Raw genomic sequence first — 15,143 nt, forward strand, 5'->3', positions numbered from 1 at the left:
TGTGTAAGAAAAGGTGATATAAAATGTCTCTAAGGAGTGAATAATATTTTTTTTGTTTTTAACAGTGCTGTTTTGGTATCCAGGCTATCTTATTTTTGTCAAAAAAGCCGCATTTTATTTTTCTGGTATTCACAAGGAGAACTAAAAGGTGGAAATCATAAAGCAGGCACTAATTTGAAGTTGATTTGTTACTTTGCTTCTTTTGAAGTATTGTACACTCTCAACTATGAGTATGTGATAGCTTGCATCTATCTGCTTTCTTCGTAATAAATAACCATGCTTGATTACTGCTGCCTTGCATAGCAGACCCTTACTTTGGTCTGTTGAAGGGCTAGGAGGTGTCTTCACACTCAGAGTAGTCATTGCATTTATAGGGTAGCACACGATAGCGAAACTAAGGACGCATCCAGCAGGGTGTCATTAAGCAGGGTGTTCTTGTCCCAGTTGCAAGGTACTGAGTGTGGTGGGCTTGAAGTGTGTGGAAAGGGGGAGACTGCAGGACTGCCTTCCCTGTGCAAGCCTGTGGCAGCCGTCCTCAGCGCCGTGCCGGAGCGCTCCCAGGCCTGCTGCGCTCTGAGGGGAAGGCGCCGTGGGCGGAGGCCCTGCCGGGCTGGCGGTGCCGTCCTGGGACAGCACGGGCAGCGCGGGAGCCGGGCACCCACACGAACGCTGCTTTGGCCTCTGCGGTACAGGGGCCGCAGCGGAGAAGCAGAAGGGGATGATGGCGCTGCAGGAGAGACTCGTCTACCTAAAGAAGGAAGGCAGGAAGGCAGGCAGGCCTGCAATTTGTAGAAGCTGATAAGAGGAGGGAGGCTGGTTTGCCACTGCAGGAGCACGTTTACCCATGAGCTGTGCAGACCTCTGAGCTCAGCCGTCACATCCAGCAGGGAAACATCTGACTGCATGCCGCACAAAATCCCACCGGATAACACAAGAGGCCTTTTTAGGTGCTGCTGGAGCACCAGTCTGACCAGTAACACACAGTTCACTGAATCCCTAATTCCAGTTGGGAAGTTATCTGCTGTCTCTAGCAGTGAAATCCTGACTGATAAGCGAAGAGGCTCATCTGCTGGTAGCAGAGCCTCCAGTTTATCAGTGTCTAACCAGCTCATAAATCAGACTGGTGTCTGTTTTTATTTTGTTTTATCAAAATTTATTTCTATCATTGTAACAGTTAATACTTTAATAAGAGAACTTAGCTGGGAACATTAGGAAGTTAGTTAGAGACATTTTGCAGGCGCTTTTTCCCTTGTCAGTGACAAGGTAAGGTAATCCTATACACAGGCTGCTATTGTGAGATGAGAAACTGGCCTCCTTCACTGCCAGAGACCAGATGCACCTCTCTCTATCCTAATCTGTAAACGACTTAAAGGAGCCTTATCTCGGGGCTCTTCTGCTTCATTTCATGCTTGATTTACTTTAATTTGTCTGATAGGGCACAAGGATTTGGAGACGGCCCATCTTTCTGCAGAAAATGTTCAGATTTTTTTTTCCTTGGCATTGTTGTGTTGGGGGTTTTGACTTTTTTTATGTGGAGGAAATCTTGCTCCAGTGCAGCAAGCTGCTTGAGTGTGTTTAGATTTAAGCTACCCCAGCAGAAAAGAGTTTGTGAAGTGGTATGATTGTGTGATGGGCCACATTTACATTGAAATCACATTATACGATATATCTGGACTCCTGAAGGGAGCAGTGCAGTGGAGCGCTTGTGCCCACAAGATACTTTGAAAGGACTATATATAGTGGCAACAATTGATACGAGATTTTACAGGAGACTTTATAAATATGTAAATGGGTGTTATCTGATTGGGTTCTTTGGCTACACATCTGTACCTCAAAGGAAGTGGAGCTGTGAGAACTACCAGGAAAACAGTAGTTTGCATTCTAAGTAAGGCTGAGAAATAGAAATGTCTCACAGGTTGACAGCGGGTCAGGGTGGAGGTGCTTTGCATACTTTGGAGGTAAACCTCTTTGATGTGAAAGCGATCTCTTACTTCCACCAGAAAGGTAGAATTACCATGAACAATTTTCATTTGTTTTATAACATGGCTTAGATCAGGAGCCATTGACCTTTAGCATTCCTTGTTATTTCTTTAAATTGCTTATGTGATATGGCACTGGGGGGAATTGCCTTTTCGTTTTTTGCATTTTAAAAAATGTACTTTCAGTGACCCATGGGAGAGAAAATAAAGTCTTTGGTACATTGATCCCTTGATTAGTTATTTCCTAAATGAAAATGGAAATACTGTTAAAGCAGTAATAATGCTATGTCTTAATAGTTGAGAAGTCAATAAATGGCTCCCATGTGCTTCATTAAAGTTCTTAATGAAGCCATTTTTGATAGCTGAACTTTACATTATCGCTGCTTTAGTCAGATACTTTTTAGGGAGAAGGAGGCAGTAATTTGATGGAAAATGGTTTTCTTATTCACTCTAGTAACTATATTGCTAAAATTCAGTGTATCATAATACCTGTTTTATGGGGTCATACAAAACTCATCGATCGTAAATATGGTTATTTATAGCCATACTTAGAGAATTTTTTTTTTTCTGGCAGTTCTTGTATTTTATTTTATATATTTGTCTTATGGCATAGTCATACATTAGTGAAATGTAGCATTTTTTCAGCAGTGTTTCAATATTGCTATTTGCAGGATGTTCTAAGTGTTTTTGTGTAGCCTCACAGCAGTGGCAGCCTCTTCTTTCCTTTACGCCCTTATTGTAGCAAGTCTCGGCCATTTAATTCCTCCCTCCTCCTCCTTGCACTGAATTACCAGTCCTGACAGAGCCCTTCATATTTTGACAGGAAGGATTTAGTCTCTGAGATGAACACACCATTCAGCAATGAGCTGAAAAAGGGTGTGAAAAGCTTGTGGGCTCCTCTTTTGCCTTTCATGAACTCTTCTACAGCCAGTAGAGTGGATTCCATGTATGATCCCTTACACAATAAATATGAGGAAGGAAATCTGGGCTGGATCTTGCATGTCTTCCTAATGGGGTCTTCACCATGGGGAAAGTTGTTTCCCTGGATTATTCGGGCAATATTATATTTATTGTGTTATCATAGCGAAGTATAGTACTTATTATACAAGTAAGAAATCATAAAAATGTTACAGCTATGTATTTTTTATTACACAAAGCAAACAAAATTATTTTCCCCAATTTTAAAAATAGTTGGTGTGAAAACCAGGTGAATTTTCAGGCATAAAAACATAATATAGGAAACAAGAATAGTAAGTTATTTCCTCTATGACACTGGCCAACTCCCTGATGCCTAAAATTTGACCTTGATTTTCCAGTTCCCTCTTCTGGGTATGTACAACCTGGTTTTCACTGGTAAAGGACTTCACTGGTGGATTAGAAATACACTGGAAGTGAAACTCTAAAGTCAAGCCCAACCTGAGCTTCATAAAACTGGAAGACTTTGGGTTAGGTTTGATATGTTGTTTTAATTATCCATGGAAGAAGGCTAATATTACCTTCATATGCCAATAAGGTCTGATGCTTAATACACTTTAATGTTTCCAACATTTGGAAATCTTCTGGTAGAAAACATGGTTAATACATACATTATTATTAGAACAGTAAATACAGGGTGTGATCCAGCATATGTGCATTTCAGTTAACTCTTAGATAGAATGTCCTAATGAAGGCAGTGTATTGGAACACACGTGTAAAGTTCTATTTTAGCAATTTAATTTTAGTTGGTACATGCTTTTCCCTAACATTTACTTCAGCTGAACATGTTTACAGTAATATAAAGGAGAATTCTTTCCATTTCAATTTATAGGGACTTATTTTTGATCCAACTAATAATAATTGAGAAATAAATGAATAGAAATAATAAGCAGAAATAAGAAAAGGGTAAAAAAGAAGCTCAGAAAAACATGAATCTAGATGATGAAATTAACAATTAAAAAATCAATTCCACAGAGAGCAGGCTTTTTTTTCTCCTTTTTTCTTTTTACCTCCTTCACAAAGTAGACTATGATGGAAATCGAAAATAATGTAATATAAATCAAAATGGTCATTAAACTGGTTTTGAATTTTTTTATCAATAATTCTGTATGGTGCTTCCAATATAATCTCAAGGTCTGAACAGAGTGTGGAAGAGAAGTCTGAAGAAGCTGGATATGCATAGTACATCCTGAGGTAGGTACTCCACATAGAGCTGTTGTACAAAACCATCCTCCTCCATTTAGGAGAAGGAATTACTGACACCATTTTAGAGAGGAGGAGATGGATGACTCCTGAAGGTAAATGGCCTATTGATGCTCAATATTGGAGGTTACACAACAGAAAAGGGGATACTGTTTCTCTAGGGGTTTTTGAGGATATTCTTCATGAACAATTTAAAATGCCAGTTTTACATTGCTATATACAATATACTATATATAGAATATATATATATACTCTATATATATACACTATATATTCTATATAGGAGGTTTTTTTACAATGCTATATAGAATGTACTTTTTTCCTCTGAGTAATGGTTCAGACTCATATGCGTTCTTAGTTAATGCCAGTGGGAAGACCTCTGATCAGTTGGCTCAGTTCAGTAGATTTTATTAACAGGTAAATATTTAGTAAGTATGTTGAAAATATCACCAAGAAAGAACGATAGACCTGGCTAACATGAAAGTTCTTTAAAAACACAGAAATAGGGAATTCAGTTTTTCATCAGATGGATCTAACTTCCCATATAAAATATTTTCCAAGGGTTTTTCTTTGAATCTCTGTCGCTAGTGATATTTATGGTTTCACTAAAAGGTTCAGGTAGAGAAATACCTGCCCTCATAAATCATTTGCAGATAATACTGGTTCAGACGGTCTCTGTCCAAATTGATAATGGATATCTGATTCAAAAGAAATGTCTTGTTTCTCAAAAGTTCTGTGGAGCATGCTGGAAGATGGTAAAGTAAAAAAAGAAAAATAATAATAAAAAAACCAAAAACCCAGACAGCAAAAAAGAAGAAACAAAAAACCTAGACAACCAAAGCAACCTTATTTTTAATTTCAACTTCATTACTATCTGTTACACTAGTAGGCAGATATTGGCAACAGCAAACTACATTAGGATTGTTTGATTTGTGGTTTTATGATTCAGACAACTTTCAGAAAGTTGAACTTCTGTCTTGTGTTTATATTGGCAGATTTTTGCCAAGTTGAGAAATAAAAATGTACTATAAATAACAATAAAAATAATAGTATCGTAATAAAGTCTCCAAAGTCACCCAGTTTTGAACAGTGTGGACTCCTCCCACTGAACTGTTTTCCTGTTAAAAATTGAAAAGGCAACTGTTTTTTTATTTTTTATGTGCAAATTTTTTTACTGTAACCTATTGAACCATTTAGAGTTTGGGGAAGGGATTTTTTGGGTTTGTTTTTGTCTGATGTGTTTACTCTTGCTGATGTCTCTTTCTCTTGCTTTTGTACTTATACTCTTATCCTGTGACTTGATGGATGTAGGATCAGAGATGGAAAAAATTCAAATGGTCAATTATCACAAAACAGATTGAGTGTTGAGGAATTTTTCCCTTACCTTATTTGTATCCCTGTTTTGGAAGAGGTTTGGGCAAAGTTTGAACTTTGTGGGTTTTGTTTTATTGCCTTATTTGCCAATAATTTGGTTTGCAATGTGACACCTGTAACTTCTGAAGATGCAGTTGGGCAGGGCCTTGCCAAGGGGATGAGTAGCATCTCAATCCAGGGGCTGAGGGTAGAAGAAGGATGCTGGGAAGGAGGAGGGGAAGCATTGCTTGAACTGCACGTTGTGCATCTGTAGCACAAGTTGGCCCCTATGGACAACAGTTATGCCATAAACTCTTAGGACAGTCAAGGACAAGTCCAGAATGTGGTCTGATAGCTTTAAAGTCTTGGTATTTTTGAATTCATTATAAAGTCCATATGTTGAAATTAGAGTTTAACTTCTGTTGTGATTTAGATACAATGCTTACATATTTTGATTATTTTGTCCTCCAGAGCCCCACATCTCTATAGTTTTACACATCTCTCATGCATAATAAATTGGAAGTATGTGGGTTGATTTTCTGGATACAAGTCACGCACTAAAATAGTGCAGGTTCCTTTGTGTTCTTATAACAACAAGATTGGTATGAGCAGAAATGAAAAAGTAGGTGGAGCTGGCCTTGAAATAGGTGCTCTAAATCCAAACAAGCTGTATGAAATAGCATTGTCACAAATGAAAATTGAAAAATACAACAAAAGCAACTTTAGGCTTCAGCAGTGTTTCTGTTACAGATAAATGCTGTGCAGTCAAAAGCTTTTAAGTGCTACAGCTCTTCTCATGAAGATACTTTCGGACATTTTCGAAAATATTCATGTCTCATAGGTATCTCTGTCCCAAAACATCCACAGAGAGGTTTTTAAAACTTTATATTGGTTGGTATTTAAGGATTGGCTCACAGATATTGGCCCTTTCTTTCACAGAAAGGACTATGGCAAAGCAAAATGTAAGATGATGTAAATCAGCATAACACCTTCCATCTGCCTTGGCTTTGATCTAGATATAACTCTGATTTATACCAGTTGATGATTTAATTCTGTACTCACAAAAATATTGCTTAAGAATGAACATTTTGAACTGCAGATCTGTGGTGTAGGGACAAACAGAACATGACACCATTCAAAGAGAACAATCCTATCCTTCAGTCTTGAATATTAAAAGACAATAACAAGGTAAATAGCCTTGTGTGTTTCCTAGCAGCATTTTATTCCATTTTATGTCTGACTGGACTTCACCTCATTGGACTTTTGATTTTTATGGGTGAAAATGAGAAGGCCAATTGTGTCCCTGGTGAAACTGCAGCATCTTGAGGGAGTTAAAAAGCTACGTTTTTCCCCCCATAGTTGTGGTATTTTATAATTTAAGCATAATCCCCTAATATAATTGACATTTATCAGATTATCTGCCCAGCACAGAAAAAGTTACTTTTTTTCAGGGATTAAATTTGTAATTGTTTCAGTGATGGCTGGGAGCACTTGGCTTTTATTTAGGTGAATGAATAACAATTGGAATTTGTTTTATGAAATAATACCTCCTTCCCTGCATAAAAGATGAAAAAATAATTTCTTTGATGACAGTAGCTCTTTCCATTTAAGATATCTTCCAGGTTTTTAGGTGTCATTTTTCACCTCAATGTTTGTTTGTTTTTCATAATAGAAATAGTTTTACCAAGTAATATTAGAAACTTTCTGAAATTATAGGGTACTAATCTTCTTCAACTATCTTTGCAATTATGATACGGAAATATTGCATCAGCAACTTTCTAAACATAGAATGCAGTGGTGACATGAGTTAATTGAACAGTTAGGAGATAATGCAGTATCATTGACACGATTTACTATGTAATTACCATTGTTTCCAGTGGAGTTATCATGTCGCTACCACCTAATATCATATGTTATTTTGTGATAACTGTGAAATTTACTTATCATCCTGTTTTGAGAGACTCTGTTGGTCTTAGACCAACCCCTCTCCACCAAAGTTAAATATAAGAGCTGTGTAATAGAGTGACCTGCCCACCAGCTTTGGAGTGTGACAATTAAATCATAAGTCTTACAGTAAAGCTTTGAAAGAATATATTGCTAAATTCATTCAGAGTCCTGAATGGCTTAACTTCTAAATATTCTTTCTTGCTGCAAGCATCTGTCAGTTTGAATGAGTCTGCCAGTGTTTCTGCAACATAAGAAGAAATGCTATGTAATTCAGCAAAACATTTCAAATATCTTACTTTTAACATTAATATTTTTAAACTTTTCTGTGCAGTGGGGAATGAAAATGTTTGTATTTTAATGGCTTGCTATATCCACCTAACTACTTTTTTTCTTAAATTTCATAATTTAGTTATGATCTGAGATTTTGCATTCATTACCAGGCAGTGCTCTGGTTGAAATTTCATCTCAATGATTTTTGGAAGTTTCCAAAACAATGAGAAAACCAGGAAAAACTTGAAGAACCGTGGCTGTCCTTGTTAATTTAAATAGAAAGTAATAAGAAATAAGAAAATAGAAGTAAGCAGTCTGTTTTAATTTAATTTGGTTTTTTGTACAGGTTTTTTTTGTGGCAATCTGTCTCGAGATGAAAACTTCAATAAATAGTTCGAAATCTATAGTTTTTCTTTTCACTTTTTACATTGCAACTGAAACTTAAGGTAACAATTCATTCAGGTTCTGTTATCTATCCAGATTTTGATGAGTATTTACATAAACTTATATTCTGTGTTTGTGCATCTAAAAACTACCTTGAAGCAGTCAGTTTTATTATAATTAGGCTTGTCAGAAGGTTTCCATTATTTTTTGTTAGAACGAAATGTGGTACATTTCAATGTAAATTATTAACTTTTCATTTTATTTTCCTTTTAGAGTTCTTCTTGTTCACATAATGTGTCTTCTTCCTCATTGACTCAGCAAATGCTCTAATGTTAGCAGTCAAAACAAACCATTTGCGCTGTGAAACACATTGTATGTAGGAGTAGCAGAGTAACCTGAGGGCTCCGGTAAATGCATCTGTCATTTCTGGAAACAAGCTCTTTACTTGTTTTCATGAAATAAGTTAAATTGACTGCTTATGTCTGAATCTAACCAAATAAAATAAGTGAGTACTAATGAGGGGGTTCTTGAGAATATTGTAACCTGGTATCTTCTCCCATATCTTTTGATGTGGTTAACTTAGTCTCATGTACCTTTAATTCTACTAAAACAGACATTTAGTTCTACTAAACACATTGGTTATAGTAATTACCACCAGACTTTGACTACAAATATTTTCTCCCTTATTCAACATAAAATAAAAGGGTAAATTTTTTATTTTCAATATATTGATATGGAAGTGTTGTGGTACTTTGTCTATATCTGTAAATACTACTAGAAGTTCCCTCTACTGAGTGCTCTCTAGTACACTGCCCTGGTGCTCATACACAATTGCCTGCTTGAGCATAGGTTTGCCGAATGAGCAGTAAATCAGCTGAGCTGTTGTTTCAGAGGTTAATATTTAAAAAAACAAAACAAAACAAAAAAAAGCAGAACCAAACAAAACCCCACAAAACAGAACAAACAAAAAAACCAACCAAAACCAAATCAAAACCAGGGAGCGAGAATACACAGGCAAGAGTACTAAACATCAGGAGAGAGTCAATGGTGCTTTGTAGCTAGTAAGGGAAAAATGTTTTAGCAGTTCTGCACTACCATGCTAACCTTTACTTTCCGTGTATATTAGGTAAGAAAAAGCTTTGAGGAGACTGTAGTGCTTTTCTTCCAAAGTGCAGGATTTTCTCTCCACATCAGTTTTAGATGGTATCTGTGATCAAAGGGACATACACTGTTCATATGCTTCCTCTGTACTTCAGAACGAGGGGTGACCTGGAGGGTGTATAAGTGCCCTTGTGTGGTTGCCTGGAAACTTTGGCCCACACAAGTGTCAACTTTCTTTCATGGTTATAAAGGAAGACTGCGCCTCACAGGGAGCTTTAGTCTTGGAGAAAAAAGGTCCTTGTGTGTTTTAAAACAAGTGTCTCACCAGGAGATAATGGTAGAGCAGTGGGTTATAAATGATGTATTTTGTTCACTTCGCCTTGATAATGGCACAAGGGAAAAAAAGTTCATCGCTCTCTTATCAAAATACTGTGACATTTCTCCTTCAACTGGAAAATTTCCTATCACATTCCTCTGCTGCAACAGCAACTAAATTTACTCAATTGTAGAGACTACATAACCTCTCATCAAAAGGTGTCTTTTATTTCTTCTTTTCTCCATGCTTATACTTCAGGAGAAGCACTAAGGTTGCTGAAATCACTTTTAACAGTGAAGCAAATTTGCTTTTAAGGAGCTTATACATTAGCTACTGACTACCATACAATACCGTGCAGGCTCTTTTTCTATCTTGGCCAAAGACAGCATGACATTTTCTGTTGTCATGTCTTTTTATGCTGATCACATTTGTTCTTGAGGATGTGTTTTAAATGCAGCAACTTAAAAATGAAGGTGACCAATTGCTGAAGACCAAAAGCACTGCAAAACAGTTGCACTTCTCTTGAGTGATAACTTACTTCCAATTAGTACAGATTGCTGTTTGAGACAAGAGATGGCATTTTTTGTTCCACCAAACAAGTATCTTTATGTGGCACTTCCAGTTTACAGAGGTGCCAGTCTGTGTGTTCTACTCCACTGAAGTTTTGGTTTGCCCTGTGCCCAAGGCACATCTCTGTGCTTTGTCAGGGTGTTGTTCCATTCCCTCTGCTGGGAATGACCGTGCAAGCACAGCTGTGCTGTTTGGGGGCTGCTTCCTAAATGCCTGTTCAAAGCCAGCTGAAGTAAATGGGAAGTGACATCAGTGGGTTTTGGATAAGTTATGTCTTTGTCCAATACAGAGGAGCAGTATGATAGTAGACTGTATTTCATTGGCAGAAATTGGTGTACAATCACTTCCAAAACTATGGAAAACTGTTACCACAGGGGACTGTTCTGTTTCCATGACTGTAATGACAGACATCATAAAGTGTGTAAATCCAAAGTGTATTTCCCTTTACATTTTGGCAGCTGTTAGTATAACGATTCTAAAAAATCAGTTGTGAAATGTGAAGCTTTGTGAACCAGATTCCTATAGTGGAAGTTTAACCATGCAGCTTTCACTCAATATTTTGCCCACATCCATTTTTAACATGGATATATCAAGGAATATTACAGAACTGCAACATATTGGTATAAGTAACTGAAATACTATTGCTAAAATGCAGAGGTAAATCGCAAAATGGAAACACATCTAAGAGAAAATAAAGTTTAGTATGCATGGAGGGTGGAGGGTAGCCTTGAGTCAAGACTGCAGGCACAAAGATATTTTGTTTTTTTGAACAGAGCAAGTATTGAAGAACAGCTATAATGCCAATACAATGATTGACTCCTTACAATGGATCCTGCTCAGTTACAATGTCGTCAGAATTAATCTCCAGAGATGTCTAGAGAATATGTGACATTCCTTGCAGGACTCAGGGCTGCCTCCTTCAACAACAGACTTCTAATAATGAGTAAAAAGCCCACACATTAGTAATGTGCAACTACCCCAAAACCAAATGATGATGGGGATAAAATCTTATGTATGTGTAACTGTGTTCTGTGCCTGGCATGCAAATGTTCTGTTTCAACCAATTATGACTTCTCTTATATTTCAGAGAAGAGTTTACTGCTGAGTGGATCATCATTTTGAAGAAATTAAAATTGGAGCAATACAGGGATATGAATGTTTTATGATATAGATGATGACTGGGTGTGAAATTGGGGATAAGTGAAAGTTCATTTGATGTTACATGCTTCTCTTTCATACTCACATAGTAATCTATTAGAAGATACATTGTCTTTAATCATAGTCTTTTGAAACACAAGCTCATGGATGGATGTTTCTGAGATGCATGACATTATTTCCATATTTTTCAAGAGGAGACACAACCATCTGTTGCTATTTAGAAACTGTGAAGGATATTTTTATGAAAACGGCACTTTTATTAACATTGTGATTCAAGAAAAGTTCTTGGTTCAAAATTTGATGTTGAAACAGTGAGATTACATAGTAATTGAGTTTTTATTTGCCTTGGAATGGTCAGTGAAAACATGCAGCGTACCTAAGAAATCCCCCATCCCTTTGCGCAAATAATCTTTGTTTCAAAGGACAAGGACCAGTGGGGCAGTGTGTTCTCATATGAATCAATAAATGTATGGTTTATATATTAACCTATAAATGTGTGCTGAGATCAGCTAGGAATTTTGTACACATGGCATTATGCTAAGTTAAAGAAAGGTAACTGATGAAGACAAGAGGCTGGCCCTAACTGCGCTGATTTACTGACAGTGCTACAGTATGGCACAAAAATCTACGTCATTTTTGCCTTGAAAATAATTTTTAAAAGTCTTGAAATAAATTTAAACTTGCTGCAAATTGGGCAAAGTAATTTAGGTACTACAGTTTCAGAATTTGATTGCCATCTCCAGTCTAGGTAGTGTGAGGTGCTGGGGAATGAGGCAAGAATCCAAAATAATCACATTCTGGAAGAGTAAAAATGTGAGTCTGAAATGCAGAAGCATTCATTGTGCTTTCTGAAGGCATGTTGTAAGCAGCAAAATGGGAAAACTGTAGCATTAAAATTCAGAGACTGAGGTAGTTGTAGCAGCCCCATACTCTCACTGTGGTATTTTTCCTGATTAAAATGCAGTTTCTTGAGTATCTTTGGTTCCTGTAACCAGAATTGAAACGGGGACTAAATCTAAGTAACTGTCACACTTGTGACAGCTCAGTGGCATTAAACATGGTTTGAGGCTTTGGCAGACAACCCCAAATTTGTAGTACAATAGACAGGATATCAGAATAACAGTGGCTTAGCATACTTGTGCATAGCTAAATGAGAAAAGCGGATGTCACCAAGAGGTGAGAGGTACTTTTGCACATTTGCATGAACAGATAGGCTTACACAGAGTAGATGTAGTTGATCAGTATTTTGCTTGATTGTGTTTGATGATGTTACTTGTTCCATTTGGTTGAGATACAAAAAAAAGAGTAATCAGTGGGGCAGTCTGACGTGGATCTAGTCAGTCTACCACGTATTCTTACCAGGATAGCTGGGAACAATATCCGTTTGGAAATGTGAGCTGTAGGAATCCTTGTACTAATCTTTTGAAGACTGTTTGGGGGTCCATCACAAAATGGTATCTTAAAAGTAGGATTTACTTTACTGTTTGGCCCAAGAATATGAAAAATATGAGATCTTTATAAAAAAACATTTCTTGCTTTTCATATGAAGGTTTTTAATAGCTTCTTTGTTGTTTTACAAAAATTATTTGGTTTAGCGCTTAAATTACTTGTTTTCAGTAGTCTATAAAAAGTGTACAATGGCTACAGACTATATAAAGGACATTTTTATGATGAAGAGATGAAAGGGAGGAAGAGGACAAATCTTGCAAGGGAAAATAATTTTTTTCTGAGAGCACTATAAAATTAATGAGTGAATATTAACAAATATAGAAAATCATTTATTTAGAATGTTGTCTAGAATCTTTAGATCTATAGTCAAATATTGATAAATGGGTACACAAAGTTTTATTCTACAGATGCATCCAGTTTAAATGCTTAGACATGAATGATGCCAGACAGTCAAAATGTGGTCTGGTGCTGTATATACATAACATTGTCTAAATTACAATTTATTAAAAGTGTTACTGACAAGCAAGATGGGTATTTCCAGAACTGAAGGACATCTGGAAGGCTGGGGTGAAGTGCATATAAATGAAAAATTTGGAAGGAATTGCAAACGTCTTTGAGACAAAAGTCATGCAAAGATAAATAGAAAGGATAACTGTAAAAGGGAAGGTGAACTTAAGAAAAACATAAAATAATCCACCTAGAGAACTTTGAAAGCATATGTTGAGAAGTTAAACACACATATTTTATTTGATTTTGAGATGAGCCAGTCATGATGTTTGTTGCTACTTGAGCTGGATACAGTTGTATTAGAATGTTTGGATCTATTTGCTGTCAAGTGGTCATGATTGCCGAATTCCATTTTACCTACATATTACAGCATGAAATTATAATACATTGGATGAAAGGAGCAAAAATAAGATCAAAAAAAGAATTTCTATTGGATTTCCATGCAGTATGCATTATGTTGATGTACTGAATGCGGGGTCCATGGTACTGTTTTGGTAATTACAATAATGCTTAATTTTCGGGTTTTCTGTTACTGCGGAAAGAGAAAGGTCTGAGGAAGTGAGACTTAAGATGAATGAGAGGGAAGAAGAAAACAAAAAGATCCTTGTGAAAAAGCATTGGTGCTCTGTGTAGTGGGAATGAACTTTTTGGTTTATTGTATAAAGGAAAGTTTTGTCCTTGTAACACTAAGGAGGTTTGATAACCAGAGGTGTGTTATGTTGATAGAACACAAAGCATTAGACAAGGTAAAAAGATATGGAATCACTGAAGGGAATGGAGACACATGCAGTTTTTACTCCTGCATTGCCTGTGTGCACATACTCTTGTCCACCCACCCACGCACTCCCAGGGAAGAGGAGGCAAAAGGTTACTGGGACCCCCAGTGACTTGCTCGTTTTTTTTTCCTCCTACACTTTTATTCATATGTAGTTCAAAACATGAAGCGGAGGCAGGGGTAAATAGCCCACATAACCCTTCTCCTTTCCCCAGTTCTGGCCCATCTTCTCCCAATTGTCTTTCAAGGAGATAAGCTAATTTACAACATAATTATTTTCTCTAATTAATATGTGCAGCACAGGAGAATGAAAATCACTTAGTATGGAAAAATTATGGTTTAGGGTTCGGATATGTGAACATGCTATTGTGGGTTAACAAGTTCCATACATTTAACTTCTGTCCATTAGTGTGCTTTAGATTGTGAATTCAGAGGGATTTGACTCAATCCTTTGACCAGTGTTCATTTAGTCAGCCTTTGTATTCCCTTCTACAAGTTATAAGCCTCAAGCCCAGCACACATCTGCATTTAGTGCCTTTAGCAAAGAGATTTAAAGCCTCAAAAATATCATTATGTACAAGAGGCATGCAGGGTGGGTGAGATAAAATAATTGGTAGCAACATTTCTCCATTCGTAAGCAAAGGCCAACACAGTAGTTTAAACCCCAGAGCCCTTGGGCAGAACCCTAGAAAATGTTCTGTTATTAGCAATGCCTTTTGGTAGGTGAATAAATGAACTTCTGGATGGTCTTGGTGTAACTGCTGTGAGAGTAAACATATGTGGAAGGAGAGAAAGCAATCATAAAAACCATGATGACTGGAATTTGTTGTCATTTCTTCTTTTAAAATATTTCCACACATTGAATGCTACTTTCTTGCACGGTAGAGTGGATCACAGGAAATACATTATTGATTATGTTATTGTAAATTGTTTGCAGGTGAGAGATATTTTATATTATTACTTGTACAGAGTCCAACAGTCATGAGATAAAAGGCCAAATGGGAATTTCACTTGAAGGAACACATCAGATACTCCTCTGTTGGGGGATGCCAGTAGTGCAGCAGAAATGCTAAAAGGAGAGATATTAGGTAGAAAATTGACAGCAGCTGCAGCCTGCATTTCTGGAACTGGACAACATGAATCAGGTAATCATTTG

At 36.9% G+C, this 15,143-nt stretch overlaps 1 protein-coding gene and 1 long non-coding RNA gene across 4 annotated transcripts in view; both read left to right on the top strand.

Moving 5' to 3' along the window:
* LOC138105397 (uncharacterized) overlaps window positions 1-14,993 on the top strand; it is a 29,277-nt gene extending 14,284 nt beyond the window's left edge. The window contains exon 3 of the long non-coding RNA XR_011148454.1: window positions 14,925-14,993. This is a non-coding gene — a long non-coding RNA (uncharacterized lncRNA). The remainder of the gene's footprint in view (window positions 1-14,924) is intronic.
* Window positions 1-15,143, top strand: part of ZFPM2 (zinc finger protein, FOG family member 2) — a 306,084-nt gene that overhangs the window by 113,354 nt on the left and 177,587 nt on the right. The gene's annotated exons all lie outside the window — the stretch shown is intronic.

The sequence above is a fragment of the Aphelocoma coerulescens genome, chromosome 2 (assembly GCF_041296385.1).
Source record: "Aphelocoma coerulescens isolate FSJ_1873_10779 chromosome 2, UR_Acoe_1.0, whole genome shotgun sequence".
In the NCBI taxonomy this organism is placed as follows: domain Eukaryota; kingdom Metazoa; phylum Chordata; class Aves; order Passeriformes; family Corvidae; genus Aphelocoma; species Aphelocoma coerulescens.